Consider the following 25,783-nt stretch of genomic DNA (forward strand, 5'->3'; position numbering starts at 1 on the left):
ACCGATCTTATACCTTCTGTCACCCGACAATAACTGACTGTTACTCCACTGTTGCCAACATATCGCTCTACAATCTCGCCAACTTTTCAACAAAAAGCAGCTAAATCTCTCCAAAGTTTGTTAAAAAATCCCCAGAAATTTCGCTAAAAATTAATAATAAATATCACTAAATAAAAATAAGAGAAACATACATATACGGAGAAAAATATAATTTCCTCGTCGCACCCTCTTCAGCGGAGTCTGGTTGTGTTGTTGACGGCTGTGATGTGGTGGAAGGTGTGGGAACAGCTGATTGTGAGTACACTGCACTTGATCCAATCATTGACACTACACTTTCTGGCAAATTGTAAGTGTGGAATTTTTCACTCAAGCGTTTGACCACAATTGTTTTTGTGAAATCTGATATTTTTTAAATCTTGTATATTAAAATATATTAAAATCAGCAAAAACTACTCTCATTTGCTTCACACGAACTGTCGGCACAAAATTCCAAAACTCAATTGCCTGGGGTCGGTTCGCAGTGGAAAATCTCCGCGTTGCGGGGAAGAACCAAGAATTAGTTACAGCTCGCGACTCGTCACGTGACAAAGTTGCCGCCGTTTATCGGTGTTGGAGCAGTAGCATTGAGAGAGAGACCTAACCCGTGAGCATCTTTCACCCTGATCACGGATCTCAAATATATGAGATCAGGACTTTCACGTATGAATCATCAGACTACTCAATCTTGCACCCATGCCTCTTCTAAAACTAAGAAGTTCATGACTTCAGTTGAATGTTTTAACTTAGAAGAAAGGAAAAAGTGGGAGAATATAAAAATCAGCAGAAAAGTCGCTAATCGTATTTTACAAAATTTGTCGCCGGACTGATTCAAAATTCCCTAGATTTAGCGACTTATCACTAAATATGGCAACACTGTGTTACGCACTCAAATTTCTTTCTCCTACAATAATAAACATATGTAGCACAAAATTGTAAAGTAATATTCGAAGATATGAAAGCAAACAATTAAAAATGCTACGTGACACCTTCTATGAGAACGAGTTTAACTGCTGATCCGGAGCTGCGTTCGGGCTTGGGTTGGGTCCCCCTTTGGTCTTTGGTTTCTTCCGAGGTTTTCCCCAGCCGTGGGACTGAAGCCGGATGGTCTATGGCGAGTCTATGGCGAGTCCTTGGCATCAACCCCTTTGATTTGATTACCCCCCTTTGATGTGATTACCTGGTTGGGTTTTTCCGAGGTTTCCCCCACCAAAAGGCAAATGCCGGGTAATATTTTGGCGAATCCTCGGACCTCATCTCATCTCACTACATCTCGCCAAAATGTAAAAAAAAAAAAATTTAAAAAATTGCACAAAATTGTAAAAATTGTAGAAAATTACTAAATTGTAAAATTATAAAAATTTGTAAAAATTGTAATTGTAATATTGTAAAATGTTGACTTGTTCCACATCTTAAAGCTTCATTGCTCATGTAAGATCTATGGAATAAAATAAATGAATGAATGAATGAATGAAATTTAAAATTATAAAGCTGATTGTTGGTATCGTGAAGACATGACAATATTATATTTGTAACTGTGGATTGTCGATTATTATTCATATTACACTAATAGTATTAAAACACGATTAAGCACCGAAATAAATTACTTTTACTTACTATTGTTAGTAAAGTTAGTCATTGTTTCAAATATTTAAAGTTCATACACATTACATTACAATAATTAATTATAAAATTGCAAATAAACAAGAAATATTGCTTTAAAATAACAAAAAAAAAAAGGCATTTATGAGTAAGACACACCTAAAATAGGCAAAATAAAGATTGGCCCTATCACTCTGATTTACTCCAAATCACATTTATATCTATGCAAATAATGGTTTACTTACACCCAGTAAAAAAGGCATTTTGTTAAACATCCGGGCTCTAGTTATGACTTTGCACATAATATGAGGCAAGTACAAAACGCTTGTAGCTACAGTGGACATAGAGCCGAGAAGAAGATAGACCAATATCAGTGGAAGTTTCAAACTGTTCAATCCAGAGAAATGTACATCATTTAGGGAATCACATATAGGCTTATATAGGCTATATTACAAATAACTGTTGCAAAATCACCAGAGAAAGCGTAGCTTATACTCGTACAACCGGGTCTTTTAAGCAAAGCCGCTCTAACTGTAATAATTTCTCAAGGCAAAATGCTCATTTATACAATCTAGAAAATAAAATTAAGAACTTACCTATTTTCCTTACAAGATGTGCATTCAGCTCGCTCGCAATCTGTAACAATAATAAAACAATATTATTACAACAGTATCATGTGCATATTTTCAGGACGTCATTTTAACATTCAAATAATTCCTCACGATTTTTCACCGTCCATACAATCATCCACGGCTCCATTCATACTTCTTTCAACTCTCAATAGCAAACGTCTCTCCCACACTCAAACTACGCTTCCGACTGGCCGTGCACCAACGCGCGGCATTGGATGCTTGAAGGGAGCCGAAATCAACTCCATTTGCCCTTTGTGTTGTCATCATGATCTCTTACTGTATGAAAACTAATGACTTCATTTTCCTTGCGATTGCAGTATTTTCTAAATAAAGCAACAAATGGAAATGACGTCCCGGTTTCTACTTCCGAAGAAGAAAAGGAAATTAGACGTAGCCTATATTCCTTATTTTACTATGACCATAAACAATACATTAGAAGACCTCCAACTCAATGTATACGATTGAGGGATTACTGAAATTTTAAGTGAATGTTATTGCCAAGCCCCTACAGTCTCGGCTGCGCGAAACGAGGAAACCGGGGCAAATTGAACGCTGCGCTTGCCGCCATATTGTTGGAGAGCAGACAAATAATAGCAGTGCGTAAATCACGCAATTTAACGCTGTGATGATCTAAAATTGACATATTATGGCCATTTTCGACGTTTAACGTAAAATTAGGACGAAATAAACATATTCAAAGTTTCATTGATATGTGTTAGAACATTAAAGAAAAGAAAATACGTATGCAGCAATTTATAGAAAACATACTGATACATCCATAAATAGGCCTACACAATACACATTATAGATTGTATAATTTTACGATAATCAGCAAACTGTTAGGTTTCAGAGAATCTAAAATTATATTAACATATTAACTCTTAGATCACAAGACATAAATATATGCACCTTGATTACACAAGTTCTTGTTATAATCAAATTCCTAAGTGAAATAAATATGCGATAATCAGTATAGACTTGTTAAGTTTTAGAGAATCAAAAATAAATTATATTACCGGTACTTTTAGACCACAGGACATAGGTAATCTGGCAAAATATAATGTGCGAAGGTAGCCAAATTGCATTGAATTCATTCTTCAATTAATAAAGGGAATGCTATCAATTATAAAAAGTATCGGTACCTAATACATTGCAAACAATAGGTAACGTGAAGACCTAAAAACCAAACAATCACTTTATGCAAGATAAAAAAAACACATACTTTTTATGTGTGGATTTTTTACATATTGTATTTTTATTTTAAATAAATAAAATAGATATATTATCATTGCTTGCGGAGTGATGGTACATAATTTTTATGCACATATGCAATATCAATAAGATGCCATTCCTTGCTTTTGTTAATAAAATATATCCGGCAAAATGTAAAAGAGTTATTTATAGGTGAACTCTGAATCATAAATTCACAAAGGAGGCTTAGCTATTATAGCTATTTATTTATTTATTATCTGTATATTTATCTATCCATATATGGATCTTGAATGAAAGTTTATTATCTTGCAGATAAATTCATTTACATAATAAAAACAAAAAGTTTTCTTTCCACTAATGTTTTAACATCTGCTGTGTAAGTCTAAATAATTCACTCAGTGGGATTTCTCTAGTCTGATATACTTGTACTAACAATTAAGTATTCTTTATTGTCGTAAACTACTGATTGATTTTTAATGATATTGATATTGTAACAACAGAGATAATATTATATCGTACCTTTTGCAAATAGCTTGGAAAATTAAACAGGGATGGTATTATCGCCGCGCTCTCATGGTTAACATTCGGCAGGTCTTTGAGCGGCCTCATGCGTTCGGCAGGTCTTTGAAATTTAATTGTATTATTGTTTTAAATTTCTTGTGTCGCCGCTCCAATCACTCGCCTCAATTTCAATAATGCAACCAATAAGCTGCTTCAATTATTATTAAATGACACTTACTTGTCTAATCCACGTAGACTAAACCCGAGGTTGCAATGTCTTGTGCTGAGGACGAACATTAAGGTATGTGATTAAAAATTATTATTAAAGAGTTATTAAGAGTTAAGAAAGCCAACGTACTCGTATATATAATAATAATAATAATAATAATAATAATAATAATAGCCATTTAACAATATAACAAACTAGTGCTTATTCTTATCGAGAAAGTAGACGTGACAACGTGACGCTTAGAGTGAAACCTACAGAGCAACAATCGGTTGGCAAAATTATTTTTTTAAACCACACCGCACGTTATTGTATGATGCCGACATGTTAAGCATGAGTCCGCGGCGATAATATATCATCTTTCAAAATTATATTGCCATTACTTTCACACTATTCACTAAAAACACCCGAGACAAAACAAAGGACAAGTATGACAATCGTGTTTACCGCTCTATTTCTACCAGTAGCATGGCGGCGTAAACATGCGCAGACTGGTTTCAATTTTGGACAGCACACCAGCGCTCTGTGTGAGTCTAGTATACTATTATAACGTCTTTGGTTATTGCCAGTGGTGGCAAAAATCGGAACTACCGGCACGTCTCATGTTACAAAGCCCGATCGGTATTACAGGTATCTAGTATATCAACAATATATTATTAACTTATTATTATTATTATTATTATTATTATTATTATTATTATTATTATTATTATTTTATTTGGTTATTTTACGACGCTGTATCAACATCTAGGTTATTTAGCGTCTGAATGAGATGAAGGTGATAATGTCGGTGAAATGAGTCCGGGGTCCAGTACCGATGATTACCCAGCAGTTGCTCGTATTGGGTTGAGGGAAAACTCCGGAAAAAACCTCAACCAGGTAACTTGTCCCGACCGGGATTCGAACCCGGGCCACCTGGTTTCGCGGCCAGACGCGCTGACCGTTACTCCACAGGTGTGGACTATTATTATTATTATTATTATTATTATTATTATTATTATTATTATCTTTTTCCAGCCTGAATCCCTTTTAATGTTCTACTATAGTCTACTGTTCTCCAACCAGGAGATAAACCGTGAAAGGAATGTGCTTACTATTGCGTCATCTATTGGAGCGAAGTAGATAATATTACCGTTATAACGTCAGTTAATATGCGCTCTCCTGCATATATTATTTCCTTTATGGAGGGATTAAAAGACCAGGAGATAAACCGTGATCTAATTTTGTAACTAGGGTAGTATAAACATGTGTATATCAGTGTTATCGTTTGTGCTTTAAGAGATAGCCAATAGAGATACGACCTTATGACATCTTATGACATCAACATTCATTCACAGCATCACCCCGCTCCGTCTCATTCCCTGGAGACTTTTTCGTGGTTGGAGTACAGTACACTGTTGCGATCGAGACTCGAATACGCATCTGTAGCTTGGAAATCGATTAGAACTACAGATTCGGCAAATTAGAAAATATAGAAAGGAAATTTATACCTTTATGTTCATTCAGATTTCTGCCCATTAACTCCGGGTATAAAAAATTCGAATATTTTAATTGTCAAAACCTATATGCTAGACGCCATGAGCTCGATTATCTGTTCTTTTGTAAGGTCCTCAAAGGCGATATAGCTTGTGACTCCTCCTTAAACAATATTACCTTACGTATTCCGTCGAAAGATATGAGAGCCCACAAACTTTTCTGTAATAGAAATTCAAACTTTCTTTCACCAGTCACCAGATGCATTAAAAATGCCAACATACATAGCTGCGAATTCGATCCTTTCAATGTACAGACTTTGATTACTATTTGTAGTGACTTATCATTTATGTATTCTTTCAGAAATTATACTTAATTATCATTGTATCATCACTATTATTCTCATAGTATAATATATCATAGATTAGAGGAAGATTCTTCGTTCAAGATTGTTTATGTTTATTTTATTTTTTTATTGTTATTGTTATTTTTATTTATATGCATCCAGTGATTAACATTACTATTTAATTTACTTATTTAAATTTTTTATTATTATTGTAAATTAATTGAATTCAAATTTAATTCTGTGTATTCTGTATTATTATTGTATCACTTGTGCTGGGTTATCATTGACTCTTGGCTGTTGACCCGCCCGGATGATTAGGCATTTATTTTGGTTAAAATAGACAGGCATATAGGCACTAAAGTAGGCAGTGAAATAGGCATTATTCATGGAAACAGACAAAAAATAGACGAATAATAAACTATCCCATACGGTACTCACTTTCCTTGGTTACATGTCACAACAAGATGCTTTTTCAAGTTGTCAACTGTCATAGTGAGCCGCCTGTCAGAAAGAACGTTTTTCATGGCGAAAAAAGATATTTCTACTTCTACTGAAGTGATTGGAATAAACTTAAAACAACTTATTTCAGAAGGACTGTCTGTACTTTCTTTCAGAAATAGGGAAAAACCGACTGTGTATTGTCTCAAAAAGAGGGGTGTGAGAAGGGATTAGAGACTTCAGAGTACGCGAGACTTGTGCGTGCAAGCGATAACAGTAACGGGACTTGGAGACTTGCTTTTAATACTTCCCTCATCCCCTTTCTTTCGCTGGTAAACCCCGAAGCGACCTGAGCACTGAGGGTTATACTGTTAATGGCGAAGTGCATCAACATTGATTAAAAATGCAGTAATCATAGATTACGAAACGACGGTTAAACAGTAGCCGTGGTTAAAATGTAATTTATGTGCACCATTCATAATCACCGATTACTAAAACATGGCTAGCTGACACCTCATTTAACCAGAGTAAAGTCTATAATGGTACATTGTTTCTACAAAATGACTAAAGGAGAGCATCCATACCGCTGCAAAGATAATAGTCAACGTCTAAAAACGACTGCGCTCACTATGTTCTACATCGAAATGAACGTATCTTACATTTTCGCGTTTCATTTGTTTGCCTTTGGGCGCTGTTATATTTGTGAGTTCCATTTCTTTGTTTTTCAGTACTGTTAGGTTAAAATCGTACAAAATGGAAAATTGAATCCAAAAATGATTATATCCCAATGTTAGGTTGAAGTATCGATAGACTTAATTACTAGATTTAAGTGTATTATATAAAAAAGATGGAATATCCATAAGGAAAAGGATGCAGAAGATTGGTAGGAATGTGTGTACGATCTTGGACCCCATTTACACCACGGAATTGTGCATTATCCTAAGATCCATCCATAACCTCTCTTTGTTCAGCCAGTAACATAGAGAAAGAGATACCGGTATTCGAGTATTCCCTCTTAAAATACAGAAAATAACAGTTACATAGAATCGTAATATAAGCAGCCGATCCGTAGGAGAAATATGATTGTTCTTGTGTTATTTCAAGTAATCCATTTGTAGATTTTGATAAACGAAATCCCTCCTGAAATTTTCTGTCACCTAATTCCTCGTAAGAATTCTCTCTTTCCACTAAAGAACCTTCACGCTCACGCTCTATCCAAGTAATTCAAGTACTGCACAATAATAATCGTCTTCGAAATAATCACCTGTGGTTCTGGCCGCCATTTTACTTTACTTGCTCTACTAATCGCTGGTTATCTCCTTTAACCGCTCATATTTGGCCGGTCAGAGATTACTGTGGTTAACCTCCTATTTAAGTCGTAACCGAGGTCGATCCACCGTAAAAATGCTTAATCAGGGATTAGGTGACAATTTTAACCGATGGTTACACTAACCGACGTTGATGCACGTGGGCATAAAACATGTTTGTTAAGTGACATAAGAGGTGAATATATATTTTTAACTTGTACAACTGTTTGCATTAAAAATATAGAAAATGTACAATAACGACGTAAAAAGGCTGAAAAAAGGGGGCATCTAACCTTAAAATAGGCGGCAGGAGGTAAAATAGGCAAAACAGGCAAAATAAAAATTGGGCTTATCGTCCCCAAATGTGTGGAAACGTGTTTATCTCTAATAGGTCTTTCATACATACACTCAGGACAAAAAACGCATTTTGCCTAACATCCGGGCACTAATTATAATACATAAATAAAAATAATATATTATTATTATTATTATTATTATTATTATTATTATTATTATTGAATTCTTGCAGGCGTTTATTGAAACCACAGATACAAAGAGGGTTGCCAGATTCTCTAGTCAGGAATCCAGGACAGGTGATGGTACTGCGTACCGTAACATGACTACGCATTTAAATTAATTCAATTTGTAGGCCTAATACAACTGATTTCATTAGTTTTATGTATTTAAACTAATTATATAGAACTTAAACTTTATAATTTTGTTACATTTTCCTGGATTATGAAATTGCCTTTGAATTATTAATCAAATCTGGAAAAATAATGTCACATTACAGCCTCATCTATATAGAAAGAATGCATGATAGTGTGTTTAAATCCTATCAATAATAAATCAGCTTCCAAAAAGACTACATAATAAAATTACTGTATAATACCCAATAAATACTACAGTATTATACTGTAGTTTTTTACTTCAATACAACCCGATAGGAGGCGCCAGGGGGAATTGACGACGACGTTGAACATAGGTTGGACAGGGTCTTGAAAAAAATGAATAAGGAATTTTTAAAATAATTTTACAGAAATGAGCAAAGAATTATATTTTTCCAATCTTTTTGACATTCCGGAACAAATATAACTCAATCCAGGACACAGGACACACCATTAAAATCTAAAACAACCCTAGGAAATCAACGACGTCTTGTCCACACCTGTGGAGTAACGGTTAGCGCGTCTGGCCACGAAACCAGGTGGCCCGGGTTGGATTTCCGATTGGGACAAGTTACCTGGTTGAGGGTTTTTTCGTTGTTTTTCCTCAACCGAAAATGAGCAAATGCTGGATAATTTTCAGTGCTGGACCCCCGGACTCATTTCACCAGCATCATCACTAGGGACCGGATTTTTATGTAATTACATATTATATTCCTTTCAACCTAACCGTATATAAATAACAAATCTTTGCGAATCTTGTAATTACTATTAATATATTCAAATTTGATACTACATATTTTTACATATTTACCCCACATTACATATTATGGCTTGATATTACATAAATCTATATTTAGAGGGTTTATTCATTTTTACTTCTCTAAAAGGAAAAGAAAAAAAATACTTCTGTTAGGGAAGTTTACAATTTGAAATACACATATTTAAAAAGCCTTTCTACCTACCTAAGAAAAGATATATTTCGGCACGAAACATAACTTCCTTAGTTCCAGGCAAACAACAGTTTGTAAATGCCTATAATTTGAGGTTTCAGTAGGTATTTTGTTTCTTACAGGAAGCAGCTCAACTGCATGTGTCCCACATCTCCTCTGATTTTCTCCTAATCCAGTAGGGCGAAACAGTGCTTGCAGTACTGTTGTGTCATTCATTTCACTCAGTTCTCTAGTTTTAGTACTTACAGTATAAAGTGCAAGTGAGTTTATCTACTGCTTTTAACTAACTTGATAAGTTGATGTATTTGGCTTGGAAAGGATTTTCACCCTTATCATTAAATTATTTATTATTTTTCTTGGGTGTTAGGATTTATTTATTTTTATTATTGGTTTAGGTGTATTAATTTAAGTAAATTTAATAGAAGATTTTAATTTCTTATTAAATGGCCCTTGTATCTTCAATCCTAACGATAAAAATAAAATCATGGATTGCGATGAACGAAGGTTTCACTACAGATGGAAAAATTGCAATGTGTCAAGTATGCAGTAAAAAGTCGGGTGCTCTATGAAATCACAACTGGAAAGTCTTATCTATCCTATACCTGCCACATATTGATATTAAATATTTTCATGATTTAACATATTTTGGTACATATTCAGCTTATTTTTCTTACATAAATATGTACATATTTCACACCTTGATATTACATAAAAATCCGGTCCCTAATTATCACCTTATTTTTCTTACATAAATATGTACATATTTCACACCTTGATATTACATAAAAATCCGGTCCCTAATTATCACCTTATTTTTCTTACATAAATATGTACATATTTCACACCTTGATATTACATAAAAATCCGGTCCCTAATTATCACCTTATTTTTCTTACATAAATATGTACATATTTCACAAATTGATATTACATAAAAATCTGGTCCCTAATTATCACCTTATTTTTCTTACATAAATATGTACATATTTCACACCTTGATATTACATAAAAATCCGGTCCCTAATTATCACCTTATTTTTCTTACATAAATATGTACATATTTCACACCTTGATATTACATAAAAATCTGGTCCCTAATTATCACCTTATTTTTCTTACATAAATATGTACATATTTCAGACCTTGATATTACATAAAAATCCGGTCCCTAATTATCACCTTATTTTTCTTACATAAATATGTACATATTTCACACCTTGATATTACATAAAAATCCGGTCCCTAATTATCACCTTATTTTTCTTACATAAATATGTACATATTTCACACCTTGATATTACATAAAAATCCGGTCCCTAATTATCACCTTATTTTTCTTACATAAATATGTACATATTTCACACCTTGATATTACATAAAAATCCGGTCCCTAATTATCACCTTATTTTTCTTACATAAATATGTACATATTTCACACCTTGATATTACATAAAAATCCGGTCCCTAATTGTCACCTTATTTTTCTTACATAAATATGTACATATTTCACACCTTGATATTAAATAAAAATCCGGTCCCTAATTATCACCTTATTTTTCTTACATAAATATGTACATATTTCACACCTTGATTTTACATAAAAATCCGGTCCCTAATTATCACCTTCATCTCATTCAAACGCTAAATAACCTAAGATGTTGATAAAGCGTCGTAAAATAACCTACTTAAAAAATCCACGGCGTCTGGCAACCCTGGATACAAAACTAACCAAACTGGAGTATTTTAAATACCTATTGAAATACGAAACAAGCGTCTTTGAATGGCAGACACTAATCGATATAAATCGACCGCTAACTTACCAGTCTTCCTGTTCTATTGTGCTGTGCAGTTTCCTCTCCCGTAATTATTCCGAGCCGTCTCGTTCCCATCCTGCTACGCGCCACCCTCGCATTCTCCCACACTGTCTCTGCGTTTAACTCGCGATAAATTCATTTATTCGCTATCAAAATAAAATAAAAAGGACAATAACTCTGATTAATGAGAGGAAAGAGATGTTCATTGTTCTAAATCTCGCCCAATAAGTCACACTTCCGATAGCTGCCATCTCTAGGCTCGACGGTTCTACTTACATCATTAGCAAGAACTAATTCCAAACTGTCGGGCGGAGGATCTGTGACGTGGCTATATGACGCAACTCCAGAGTGTCTGTACTCCATCTTAAAGAGGATATACAATCATATGTATAATATATATTATATTTCACGACTTTTATGAATCGAATTTACTGTAGAGTTCCCATAATGTAATTTAAAAAACTGGGACATTTCCAATTTTTTTACTTAAAAACCTCGGACATTTGTAAAAAAAAACGGGACACAATAAAAAACTGAAAAAATTCATCCTAATGCCCATTCGGCAAAACCAGAAATTATTATTATTATTATTATTATTATTATTATTATTATTATTATTATTATTATTAAAAAGTTTCTGTCAGATGCTTTTCCAATTCACTGTGGGCTAAAGCAAGGAGATGCATTATCACCTTTACTTTTAACTTTGCTCTAGAGTATGCCATTAGGAAAGTCCAGGTTAACAGAGAGGGTTTGGAATTGAACGGGTTACATCAGCTGCTTGTATATGCGGATGACGTGAATACGTTAGGAGAAAATCCTAAAACGATTAGGGAAAACGCGGAAATTTTATTGAAGTAAGTAAAGAAATAGGTTTGGAAGTAAATCCCGAAAAGACAAAGTATATGATTATGTCTCGTGACGAGAATATTGTACGAAATGGAAATATAAAAATTGGAAATTTATCCTTTGAACAGGTGGAAAAATTCAAATACCTGGGAGCAACAGTAACAAGTATAAATGATATTCGGGAGGAAATTAAACACACAATAAATATGGGAAATGCCTGTTATTATTCGGTTGAGAAGCTTTTATCATCCAGTCTGTTGTCAAAAAATCTGAAAGTTAGAATTTATAAAACAGTTATATTACCGGTTGTTCTATATGGTTGTGAAACTTGGACTCTCACTTTGAGAGAGGAACATAGGTCAAGGGTGTTTGAGAGTAAGGTGCTTAGAAAAATATTTGGGCTAAGAGGGATGAAGTTACAGGAGAATGGAGAAAGTTACACAACACAGAACTGCACGCATTGTATTCTTCACCTGACATAATTAGGAACATTAAATCCAGACGTCTGAGATGGGCAGGGCATGTAGCACGTATGAGCGACTCTAGAAATGCATATAGAGTGTTAGTTGGGAGGCCGGAGGGAAAAAGACCTTTGGGGAGGCCGAGACGTAGATGGGAAGATAATATTAAAATGGTTTTGAGGGAGGTGGGATATGTTGATAGAGAGTGGATTAACCTTGCTCAGGATAGGGACCAATGGCGGGTTTATGTGAGGGCGGCAATGAACCTCCGCGTTCCTTGTAAGTAAGTAAGTAAGTAATTAAGTAAGTAAGTAAGTAAGTATTATTATTAAAATACAACTTGAAGATAAGTACTGTAAACAAGAGTGAAGATAATATTTTAAGATGCATTCAAGTATATCTCTGATTTATGGACATGGTTGACTATGTCTGATCGACTACCATGTGAAATGCAAAATCTAGCATTGCACAATGTACAGTAGTGGCAAAGAAAACCCGGACCGACCCTTGTAGCTGATTTCAGAGCCTTGTTCACTCCAGAGCACGATAGACTGGTAACTAAAGGTACGGTCACACGTCGCTACTTTTGCAGCGCTGCAGTACAAAAAACTGCGCAACTCTTGTACTGCGACGTGTGAAAAACTGTGCAACCCGAAAAGTAGCGGCTGCCGAACCTGCTGCCCGCTACTTTTTCATGCTGCGAGCAGCTTAGAAGTAGCGACGTGTGAACAGGGTTCTCAGGGTTGCAGCCACAGCATTTTTGATATCGGTTTTGTTGCGGTTGCGACCAGTGTTGCCACCCATATGTGCCAATGATACTTTTATTGTTTGGATGTATTTTAATGTTAGATGTGATGAAAATAAATTATTTGTAACAATTATTAAATGCACAACACAGTCTGAGCATATTTGCTGACGATATAATTCATTTTTTTTAATTTTCCGTAGCGTAGTTTCAAACAGGAGGGTTGCCAACATTGATTACGTGAGTATGCTGTTGGTTAATATTTAAGTATATAGGCGTTTTTAAAAGCTTTATAGTAACAATAATGCCAATTTCTGAATACTGGTTAGGACAGAAAAGCAAATAATAGATAAGTAAGCTTTCGCATGAGTTTCTTAATAATGCGAACATAACCACAAAATGTACATTGAGAAGTCAACACGGAGATGGAAACCTGCAGCATGACTGCGGCTGCAAAAGTAGCGCCTTGCGTGTGAACAGACTCGCAACCTCCAGTTGCAACTTTTGCAGCACTCGGGTTGCGCAGCACGGAAAGTACGGTGCAGTGCGCTACTTTTGGCTTACGTGTGAACACGACACGCAACTTTTGCAATATTGGGAATAAATTTGAATAAGGAACAAAAAAAAAAAAGTTTCCTTCCCATGCAGTATTCGAACCACGAAAGTCTTAGTTACCAGTCTATCGTGCTCTGGAGTGAACAAGGCTCTGAAATCAGCTACAAGGGTCGGTCCGCTTTCTTTTTGCCACTACTGTACATTCCACATTTTCATCCGCACCTTTGATGAATGGAAATTCTCTTCTGATGCTTCGTTTTATGCACTTACGTTTCGGCATGATACAAAATTATAACACGCTATATAACCCTCAACTTTCAGCAATGATGCTATGATACTGGATGTAATCGGAAACGGAAATTATAACTAATACTGCCAACATAAGCATGGAGAGAGAAGAAAAGAGCATCGCTCTAAGTATCACCAATATTGCAATAAAAATAATGTTCTATGAATTAGTCACCAGGAGTGCTACTTATTGAAAAGAGAACAACTTTCGTAACCCATTTTTTAGGAAGGCTATTCAAAAGCGTAACTTTTGAAAAAAAGTCGGGACACCGGGACGAATGATCAGAAAAGGGGCTGTCTCGGGAAAAATGGGACGAATGGGAACCCTAATTTACTATCACTGCGTTTAATGAACACGAAAAATCTACACTACAAGCCGTAGACCCATCCCTATACAAAACATTAAAACTTCCTAATGATGCTATTGCAAGCATTTCCTTTCAAATGCGCGCAAAACAACGCATTTTAACATGAATCTTTCCTTTTCGAAACTTGTTTTTGGCGCTTAGCTCCTTTGGAGAGATGTCACTGTAATAAATGTGATGTCTGGCAATGACTTATCGAGTGATGATGGGACAATGGTAGGATAACAGCAAGATAAAAAACATACCCAGAGAAAATGTGCGCCATCATTTTGTCTATAAAAAATTCCATTTTAGCTAGCCAGGAGGCCATCGGCGTAGCTCAAGCGAGAATGTGTTTTCCTACTGATTGGAGGCTGCACTCAGGATTAGGTTCGAATCCAGATTGGGATTCCCCGCCCCCCAGGTTTATACCAAATGTACTGCGAATATTAGGTAGAGCAATCCCATGGTGAATTCTTGGGCTTATTTCGTAAAAATACCATCTCGCAGTCATAAATTTCATCAACGCTAAAGAAATTAGCAGTTGATACAGCATCGTTAAATATAAGCTAAAAAGAGCTAGCCAGGAAAGCCGGAGACTGTTAAGGCTATCTTTGAATCTGTGAAATTTTTCTAACTCCTATATTTTTACACCAATTAATCCGACACTTTTATCACATATTTCTTACAATGTGGACATGCAGTACACAAATTGTCACTTTGATACTCCAATTAGTTTATTTATAATTAATTTTTGTTGTTTTTTAAAATATTGAATTATAATTGTTCCAATTTTCAAAGTTTACATTTATATTAATTTATACCCGATAGATATATGTAAATATGTAGACGGTATAACGCTGGCCTTCTGTGCTCAAGGTTGCGGGTTCGATCCTGGCCCAGGTCGATGCCATTTAAGTATGCTTAAAATACGACAGCCTCATATCAGTAGATTTACTAGGATGTGAAAGAACTCCTGCGGGACGAAATTCCAGCACACTGGCGACGCTGATATAATCTCTGCAGTTGCGAGCGTCGTTACATAAAACATAATTTAATTTTTATATAAGTATGACACATGTTTTTCATATTTTTCCAATTCATTTTTGAGAAAAAAATATTTACTCTCTTAGTTATTAGTTTTCAATATTTTTAAACTTATCAAATTGTCAACACATGGTGATTTGAATACTTTCAATAACAGAAGAAAGGATATGTGTCAGTTTACTTCACACACTTTCGTGGACCTATGTGCAAAATTTCATTGAGATCTGAGAAAAACTGCATTCATTAGAGCATTTTGAATGTTACAAAATGTTGAAAATTGGGAAATCGAGAAAACGAGTATCAGAGTACAGCATGTATATGATATATACTATCGATATCCCTCCTTCCTAAAGGTCTATCACACACATTTTTCTTCTACATAACAGAGCGGAATATGAACTGAATTAAAAGTAAAATTAGTTAGCATTAAGAACAAAGTCTGTTAGAATGACAGTTGGGCGTCAGTTTAAAGGGCTGCAGCTCCACACACGCGCTGGTCCCTTTAAATTCGTCCTGAGGGGCTTTAAATTTGTCAAGGCCAAAATAAGTACAACTTTAGAAAATTGAAACATTATTTTATTTTTTAAGAGTTAAAAACCAACTTTCCATTTTAATGGTTTATTCGTTATTTTCACTGACCTATAGCCTTAACAGTGCCCCGAAAAAACAAAAACAAAAACAAAATATGAATAAAATCTTGCAAATAGGCATCCTGCCTGGAACTCGCGTTACAAAATGCGCGCTGGTTCGAGTCCTCATGGAGGAATAAATTTTCTCATGAAATTTCCGCCAGTGTATGGAACCGGTACCCACCCAGCATCGTGTTGCACTTGGGGAGCTACGATAGGTAGCGAAATCCGGTTGCGAAAGCCAGCTATAAACGGCTGGGGAGACCATCGTGCTAACCACACGATACCTCCATTCTGGTTGCATGATCGTCCACCTCTGCTTCGGCATGTGAACGTTAGGCCAGCAGCTGTTAGATCGGTCTGGGCCCTTCAAGGGATATGGCGCCACGGATTATTACCAATATTTAAAACCGTGTTAGCCACCGGCGTAGCTTAAGCGGTAGCGCGTTTGCCTGCTGATCAGGAGTTGCACTCAGGCGTGGGTTCGATTCTCGCTGAGATGATTACTTCGTTTGGTTTTTTCCGAGGTTTTCCCAACCGTAAAGCGAATGTCAGGTAATCTGTGGCGAATCCTCGGCCTCATCTTGCAAAATACTATCTCGCTATCATCAATTCCATCGATGCTAAATAATCAGGCAGTTGAAACAGCGTCGTTAAAATAACCAAGTAAAAAAACCGTGTCATCGTGTTCAGAAAGGCTAGAAATGTGTTGAATATAAGTTTGTAAAAAGAGCTAAGGATAAAAATATGACAACATATAAATCCGAGCTCGACTTATATGAGAGCATGGGCAATGCTCAATCTTGAGCATAGGCGGAGTTATGGAGGCATGGGGAGGCACTGCCCCTCAAACTTCTCTGAACTCTTTCTTCCTATTAACGTTAGGAAATATTGGATTAATCTTGCACAGGATAGGGATCGATGGCGGGCTTATGTAAGAGCGGCAATAAATGACCTTCCAGAATTCATTAAAGCAACAACAATTATGTATGCAGATGACACTACTTTCCTATGTTCTTCCTCTGCTCTAAATCAATTACATGCTCTCAACAACGACACTCTATCACAGATGGCTTTATGGTTTGAATCTAATGGTTTCTTGCTTAATCAAGGAAAAACTATCAACTTAACTTTCAGCCTAAACTATCTAATAAATAAGGACAACAGACTCAACTACACAAAATTTCTGGGACTTTTTATAGACTCCAGTTTAACATGGGATAAGCACATCGAATACATATGCACAAAGCTGTCAAGAATTTTATATTTGTTAAAGAAATTAACGACTTGCGTTTCTCAAAATTATTTAAGATGTGCCTACTTTTCTTTTTTTCAGTTTATAATTCGATATGCCCTAATTTTCTGGGGAAATGGAACCAAAATTGGAAGCGTCTTGATTTTACAAAAGAAAGCCATTAGAATTTTATGTAAATCAAACTATCTGGAACATTGTCGGCCACTTTTCAGACAATCACGGATTTTAACAATCATAAATTTGTATATATATATATATATATATATATATATATATATATATATATATATATATATATATATATGATCTAGTACTTTACACTCGACAAAATATCGACAATAATTACTCATTAGTTGCCAATATACATGATCATGAAATTAGAAATAGTGAAGAAATTAATATTCCATATTGTAGATTACACAAGAGCAACAAACTTTTTAATTATGGGGATGAAATTATATAATAAGCTCCCAAGTCAATATTATAAATTACCAATCAATAGTTTCAAAACTAGATTTTACAATTGGTTATTAAATAATCCTTTTTATTCTGTTGCTGATTTTTTTAAACACAAATTTGTATGAAATTGTATTTTAATAAATAAGTTTAATTGCAATTTAGTTAGTTTTCTTCAATTTAAAAATTTCAAATTATTTCACGTTTTCATTGTATTACTTAAATTTTACTGTTTCTGTTATTAGTGTTTTTTAAAATATATTTATATGTTTTTTCAATGTATTCTGACGAAGCCTGAAACTGTATGTCTAATGGCCAAATAAACTGAATTGAATGAACCTGCGGGTTCCTTAAAAGCCGTAAGTTGTTAAGTCCTGTCTTTTGAAGCTTTGTGTCTTCTTTTTTTATCGATGTGAATCTGATTATCCAATGTATGTATTCCGATATATCAAGCTATAACGGGGGAAGGAGGTAAATGATGTCCCCCATAACCCCGTTATATGGGGATTCTATGGTTTTGCTTCCCCCCCCCCCCCTCCCAAGGAAACATTCTCTCTGCGCCTATGATGTTGAGCTATAACGAACGATATTGCTCTGCTTCGCTAGCTGGACGGAGCAACAACCCGCTGTCAGGACTCACGCTTCAGAAGCGGCGGGTCCCTCCACCACGTTCATTGTTCGAAGGAAGTCTCCTGTGTGAACCACATTCCCTTTGCAGGTTTCACGGGCAATGTCCCGAACGGGAACTGATCCCAGGAACATCCGGTGTGCCAGACATTTAGGCGGCACGGCGAGGTTAAAGACCCGACCGACTCTTATTTTGTCTACACTGTATAGGATCGTCAGTGCGGTGCGTTATGGGCTAGCCAGGGGTGCGTAACAAGCTCCACAGCTGTCCAACACACCAGCGCGAGCGTGCGCAGACCTCAGAACTAGAGATGGCCGATATTTTGTCACAGGTATTTTTTGTCACAGATAAACCTGTGACTGGTGACGCGAAATATCTGTGACAAAATATCGCTATCGAAATCTGCTCCGTATCCAGTACTCTGTGACTGATATTTTCTCCTCTACGTCGTAGGTTTGCGCGTGCGCATGATACAATAACAGCAATCGGGCGGTAGTTTCTCCATCTTATTATAAATGATGTAGTTATTACACGATTTAAATAATAACACCGTTGGTTACCAGTACTTAATCTTGTGTAAAACCCTGTCTGAACAACTGTTTTGTTTTGTAATTATTTTCCAATGATTTTCCGAATACTTATGTTTCATTAATTTTTATTCTGTGACTCAATATTATAATGTTAATGCACGACTTAAAATATTTTATCCATTAGGCCTATATACAATAAAAAGGATCAAGTTTTAAAACGATTAGGATAATCATATAGCTAACCTCAATTTCTCCATACCCAACTATATTTAAAAATGATCAACTGGTTCAATATCTATAATATAACCTCTTGGTACATGAGGTTAACTTTCGACATGTTACTGTTCAGTTAGGTAAGTATTTATTTGTTAATGGTACATGTACATAATTTCTTTGTTGGATTTTCCCATATAAATCACTGATGAGTGGTGTGTATAGAGAAATCGTATTCATATTTCACTGCTCTTCAATATTTCCTGCTATTTTTTATCGGTGTGACAAAATATCGGTGTAATTCATGCTACGTATCGATATATAATATCGGTGTGACAAAATCACCGATAAAAGTCACAGATATTTAATTGTCACAGTCACAGTTGTCACAGATACTTGAAAATATCGTTTAAGCTCATCTCTACTCAGAACGACAGGTCTTCCTTTTACATATTTTGCAGCGAGTTGCTTGACGTATCAATTTACAATCAATACTGATTGCTCACTTAAGCTCGTTCACATTTTTCAAGTAACTTGAATTCAAGTCACGTGATTTCAAGTACAGCAGAACCCCGATTATCCGTCACTCTATTAACCGATTCATGGATTATCCGACTGTCTTTCTCTTGCCTTCTCCTTTCTTTTCTCTCTCTCTCTCTCTTTGCTGCAGAAATATATGAAGTAGGTACTGCACACTATATTAGCACGTTTTTTCTAGAGTGTGTTATTACAAGCATTTACTCTTACACAGTATGGTTTGCTGTTCGAGTTGTACCTTATAGACCCTATAACATATATATGAATTATTTTTCACGGGTATGAAATGAAGTTGTGTTTTGTTTAGTATCGAAAAATGTGCAAATCATTAAATGGTTTGGGAAAAGAGAAACTATGGTTCATCTCGCATGAGAATACCAGAATTACAACTGGGTGCAATTTAATACGAATTAAGGATAAGTGTATAAAGTGTTTTCAACACGAGACTTCCACTATTCCTATCTTTCCAGATACAGTCATTACAATGAATTTCCTTGCCCCTTAAAAACTCGTTGACAACCTGACTTAAATTAGTGAACTTCTGATCCTCTACCTAGCGTGTTAATGGAGAAAAATACGAAAGTGTAAGCATTATTTACTAAATTTACGAAAATCTTTTATGGTACGGATTATCCTATTTTTTCGATTAACCGTTCAGCCCATCCCCTTGATTACGACGGATAACAAAGGTTCTACTGTACTTGAATTCAAGTCGCTGTTCAGACATATTCAAGTTATTTTGTTTTCAAGTAGGATAAAATGGCGTCCATGGATGTTGTGCAATTAGGAATTTCTGTAGTAGCAAGTCTCCGTGCCAGGGAAATGATAAATATATTGAAGAAATGGAAAACGCGTTGTTCAGTATGGGTTAGGAATTAGATTAATAAGAGAAATACACGGCCACTGACCATTACAAATAGAATAAGTGAAATCTTCAAGCAGATTTAATATCTTATCGCAAATGTAATAAAACATAAGCGAGTCTAATTTACCATAATTGAAAATGATTACCTTGAAGCTGTTACAGTTCCCCCACAAAAATCTATCAACCACATTGAACCATGCCAGTTTCGGCGATAAATATCATCCCTTCAAGCAACGCTCTTCTCTTCTTAATCCCTCATATCTTCCTCACTTCTTTTCTATCTACAGTTTAATTGTTTTGTATTATTTTTCATAGGCTATCTCATCTGTGTCCACGTTAAAATCTCTGCTGTTCAGTTCTTCAATGAACTCTTCCTTTCTTTGCAGCTTCCTTTGCATTTCTATTACGAAACTTTGCAGTTTCTATAATCCGCAGGTCTTCGTGAATTTTATACAACTTCAGAAACTCAAATAGTTGGTCATTATTTCACTTACTGCTGTTTGCTATTATTTTTACGTTCCTAGTAGAACTGAAAAACAATCAGCTCTTAATTTAACGGTCTTGAAACAGTTGTTAATTTAAATTCCTGCTCTTTTCTCCTTGAATTCAAGTTATCAAGTGACGTTCACACTTTTCAAGTCAAGTAAAAAGTAGAAAGAGATCCAACTTCACTTGAAATTTGAATTTAAGCCGTTAATTGATTTCAAGTAAACTTGAAACTTCAAGTTCGTCTTTCAAGTGACTTGAAAAGTGTGAACGAGGCTTTACAAAAAACAGAAGGGAATTCATACTAATTACTATGTACGCGAGAGTAAACACATTCACCTGCAGCATTACACAATTACAGTAAAATTTCGTTGTAACGAGGGGGTGGATGTCTATGACCTAAAAAAATATGCATGCATTTATGACCTAAAACATATAAATATGATCAATAACATTCTATGATTATCAGTATCACATGTAAGTTAGATTTTTTTTTTTTTAATTCTCGGAATTATACAGACACATCATTTTATTTTTACTAACATTTCTAATATTAACTGGTTATACCTTTGGATTAACGGTTGAGAACCGGAAACACCGTTTGCTACCCCCTTGCACGACTGGAGTTCGATGATACTGGCGTAAAATACAAACAAATCACTTTACTAGGTATAGGAGGGAAGAAAAGTAGTTCATCCATTTACGTAAACTAGGAAACATCGCGATTTTGAGTTTGATCATTTTCATTAGGTTTTTCTTTAATCAAAATACAATACGGTATTAACAATAAGCGTTTTTACTCAATAACTGAACTATCCATGCGGACGTATTCATTATGCAGTGTATATTATACTGTCTACAGCACATTAGCGTACAATTTAAGGGGACACTCAACTTAAAAATTGGAGAAAAAGTGTCATAGAAATGAAAAATTAAATTTCTACACTAATTTACGTGACAGAACTAAATCAATACGCAGAATTCTTCCCCTATTCATTGAGAAGTCACAGTCAAATGCACAAAGCCAAAAAATAAAAAATGATAATTAAAAGTGATATTTAAATTAATGATTGATTAAAAATTGAAATATTTTCTATTTTGAAAATTATTGGATCTAATGAGCTGAGATTTTGCATGTTACTTTCCATGTGTAATATTAAACTTTTTCTCCAAATTTGAAAAAGATTGGTTAAATAGGAAAAAAGTTCCAAAATATAGTTGAGTTTCCCCTTAAAGAATGAAGTTAAATTGAAAAATAATAACAATATGGATATTTAAACACATTTTTGAAAATGGTGGCTTCAGTTCTTTTGTGCATATTATCGCACTATAGACTATCGTACCTAATTCCAATTATCAGTTTCGTCCTTCGTACTAGTAACTCATGTTGAAATAATTCTGCACCTACTCTATAAAAGAATACCTTACTGTAAATTCAATCTTCACTTCTGCCCGATCCGAAAAGATAAAATTACTCAGACATGCTATCTACTGTCCATCCAAGTAGTTTTGTCGCAGGGTCGTAGAAAGGAGGGAAATCACGTGACAATTAATTAACGAGGCTCTTTTATTTAAGTTATTTCAAACAGTTGTATAATATTACGTAGATGTCCAATTCCTAACAGAAATTAATGTTTCCAGAAAAGAGCTAAGACAGCCCAGCCACTAGCTTTATAGAGGGACGGGCAGAAGAGGGTGGGGGAAACCGGGATGCGACACAGGCAAATGGACGACAGTACCTGTGCGAGAATATGGTTCAATATTGAAAGCGAACATATTTCTGGAATGTACTATACTCACTAACTCAGTACTGTTTACTATGACCGTAAGGCGACTTTGACCGTCTACGCTTGTTTCTGTGTGGAGAATGCTTGGATGTTTACTGGTAGAGGAGGTGGGAGTGAAATACATTAAAAAACTCAGGTACAATAAAAATTGAAGTAAAAATAAAATATCCCTGTACATTGATTAAAATACAATGTCTAACCAGTTGGACGTTATATTTAAGCACATTATTTCAAACGTCCGCTGTTTTTAGAATAGCATGTTGGAAAGATATGATGGATCTTAGAATATTGCATACTTCCCTGGTATAATTAGGACCCTGTATTGTACACACATTCCTACTAACCTCCTTCACCTGTTTCCTTTATGGATATTCCATCTTTTTTTTTTTAAATAATAACGTATTAAGAATTCCTCATATTTTAATCTAGTAATGAAATCTGTCAATATTTCAGACTCACAGTGAGGTATAATCATTTTCGCTTTTAATTTTCCTTTTGTACAAATCTAACCCAAAGGCAAATAAATGCAACGCAAAAATACAGGATACGTTCGTTTCGACGTAGAAAGGAGTAAGCGCAGTCGTTTTTAGACGTTGACTAATGTCTTTGCAAAAGTATGGATGCTTTCCTTTCGGACATTTTTTAGAAAAAGTGTACCATCACAGACTTTACCCTGATTAAATGAGGTGTCAGCTAACTATGTTTAAGTAACCGGTGGTTATGAATGATGCATAGAAATTATATTTTAACCAGGGTTTAAGCCACAGTCGCATTTTGCTATTCGACTTCTAAAAATGCAACAAACTTTGAATGTAAATGTGCAAAAATGCGACAACCACATTGGACTTCAGAAACGAAGATGATAATGGAGGAAATGAAATCAGAGATGTTTCAACTAATCAATTATGGAGAATCTGAATTCAAATGAAATGCTAATGTAATAGATGTTCAGGAATAGATTTCAAAGAGTTGTACAATTCATGTCAGTTAAGTGTACAATTTCTTCTAATTGATTTTTATAATTCCATCGCATACTGTAAATTGTGGGCGAGGATTTAGTTGTGTGAATCTTGTAAAAACTGTAATTAGAAACTGCCTTTCAGTAAAAAAAGAGTTAGCACTACTCGTAAAGAATTTCAGTGTTTAGAACGCCCATAAAATAACGTATTTTAATGTTATGTAAATTCAGCAATAATTGATTCTAAACATACCAACGTCTAGTGATGTACTTACATAAGTATATCTAGAGTGCGATGAGATGGATTGAAAGTAATAAATAGGGGGCGGATGTTGATGACCTAAAAATCTACTTAAAATGATCATTAAAATGCCTTTAAAGTAATGGAAAAATGACATAAAATTAAAAAAAAATGACATTTAAATATTATTCACCGTACTCGCACCACAACTTCTTAAAAATTAGTCACCTTGTTTCAATGACTGCCCTGCAAATCTCGGAGAGAGGAGGCAACTTCCTGGAATTTGGCTAAGATAAAGGAAAATACTTCACCATAAACCAGATAATTGAAAAAAAAAAAAAAAAAAAAGAATATAACTTAGAAACACACTTATTATTCATCGATTATGAGAAGGCTTTTGATAGAGTGAATAGATCAAAATTATGGAAAATAATGGAGAAAAGAGGATACCCACAACATCTGATAAGAATATTACGTAGCATGTATCTTAATACCAATATTTGCATTGACAAAGGGAAATGTCCAGGTAAATTAACAACAGAAGTTAATGGAGGTGTTAGACAAGGGTGCCCACTATCACCCACTTTATTTAATATATATCTTAACGAAGCCATTGATGACTGGCTGAATATTTTAAACTGTGATTTTATCTTAGATGAAACACCTGTAAATTGCCTACTTTTTGCAGACGACCAAGTGGTGATTGCTGATACAGAATACAACCTCCAAAGTGCAGCTTATAAACTGAGTCAAATAACCAAAGGCTATAATTTAAAAATATCACACACTAAAACAAAAACAATGGCTTTCATAGGGACCCAGCATAAAAGGTCGAAAATAGTTATTGACTCCAAAATTATTGAGCAAGTTAGTAATTTTAAATATTTAGGATGCAACATTTCTTATATGGAAAAAAGAGATATGGAAGAAAAGATGCATAGATTTCAAGGTATATGTGGAACAATTAGACGGAGCTTAGGAAAAAGAACAACGAAAGAAACACAGTTAAAACTCTACAAAACAGTAGCCCTACCAGTACTACTTTACGGAGCAGAGACTTGGACCTTAACAGAAAGAGACAAAAGACGACTAGAAGCCTCAGAAATGAAATTCCTAAGATCAGTGGCGGGATATTCTTTATTACAACACAAGAGGAATGAAGATATCAGAAAAGAATTAGGGATAGAGGGAATAACACAAAAGTTAACAAATCACAGAAATAGGTGGATGGAACACCTAGAAAGGATGGAGGATCACCGAATCCCCAAGAAAGCTTTCCAGTATGCTCCAAGAGGAAGGAGAAATGTTGGCCGTCCTAGGTTTCGTTGGAGAGAACAATTCTAATGGGGACGGAACGGGCCTACCGGCTCAACCCGTGATGTTGATGATGATGATAAAGGAAAATAACATGCAACAAAATGAAGGTTTTAAGGGAAAACTATAGACTTGAATGAGGGTTTACAATGTGTTTCAATCAGGAGTGTCCATGTCAGTGTCTTCATTCTCCGTCGCCTTCTCCTTCCGCGCTTCACTTTTGTTACCAGATCTTCCAGATGAGGGAGTGTGAATGACAAAACAAATTGTGGGCGCATCGTGCATTCTTGCAATTTTTCTGTTAAAAATACTGTCTACTACAGTAGACATCCCTTCCGAACCATGTTGAGGACACAACGTCCTGTCCAGGACATGGTGAAAGTTTCCCCCC

At 35.1% G+C, this 25,783-nt stretch overlaps 1 long non-coding RNA gene across 1 annotated transcript in view; it reads right to left on the reverse strand.

The window, feature by feature from the left end:
* Positions 1 to 1,896: 1,896 nt before the first annotated feature.
* LOC138712963 (uncharacterized) overlaps positions 1,897 to 25,783 on the reverse strand; it is a 150,477-nt gene continuing 126,590 nt past the window's right edge. Inside the window, exon 4 of the long non-coding RNA XR_011335773.1 lies at positions 1,897 to 2,274. This is a non-coding gene — a long non-coding RNA (uncharacterized lncRNA). The remainder of the gene's footprint in view (positions 2,275 to 25,783) is intronic.

The sequence above is a fragment of the Periplaneta americana genome, chromosome 14 (assembly GCF_040183065.1).
Source record: "Periplaneta americana isolate PAMFEO1 chromosome 14, P.americana_PAMFEO1_priV1, whole genome shotgun sequence".
Taxonomy (NCBI): Eukaryota; Metazoa; Arthropoda; class Insecta; order Blattodea; family Blattidae; genus Periplaneta; species Periplaneta americana.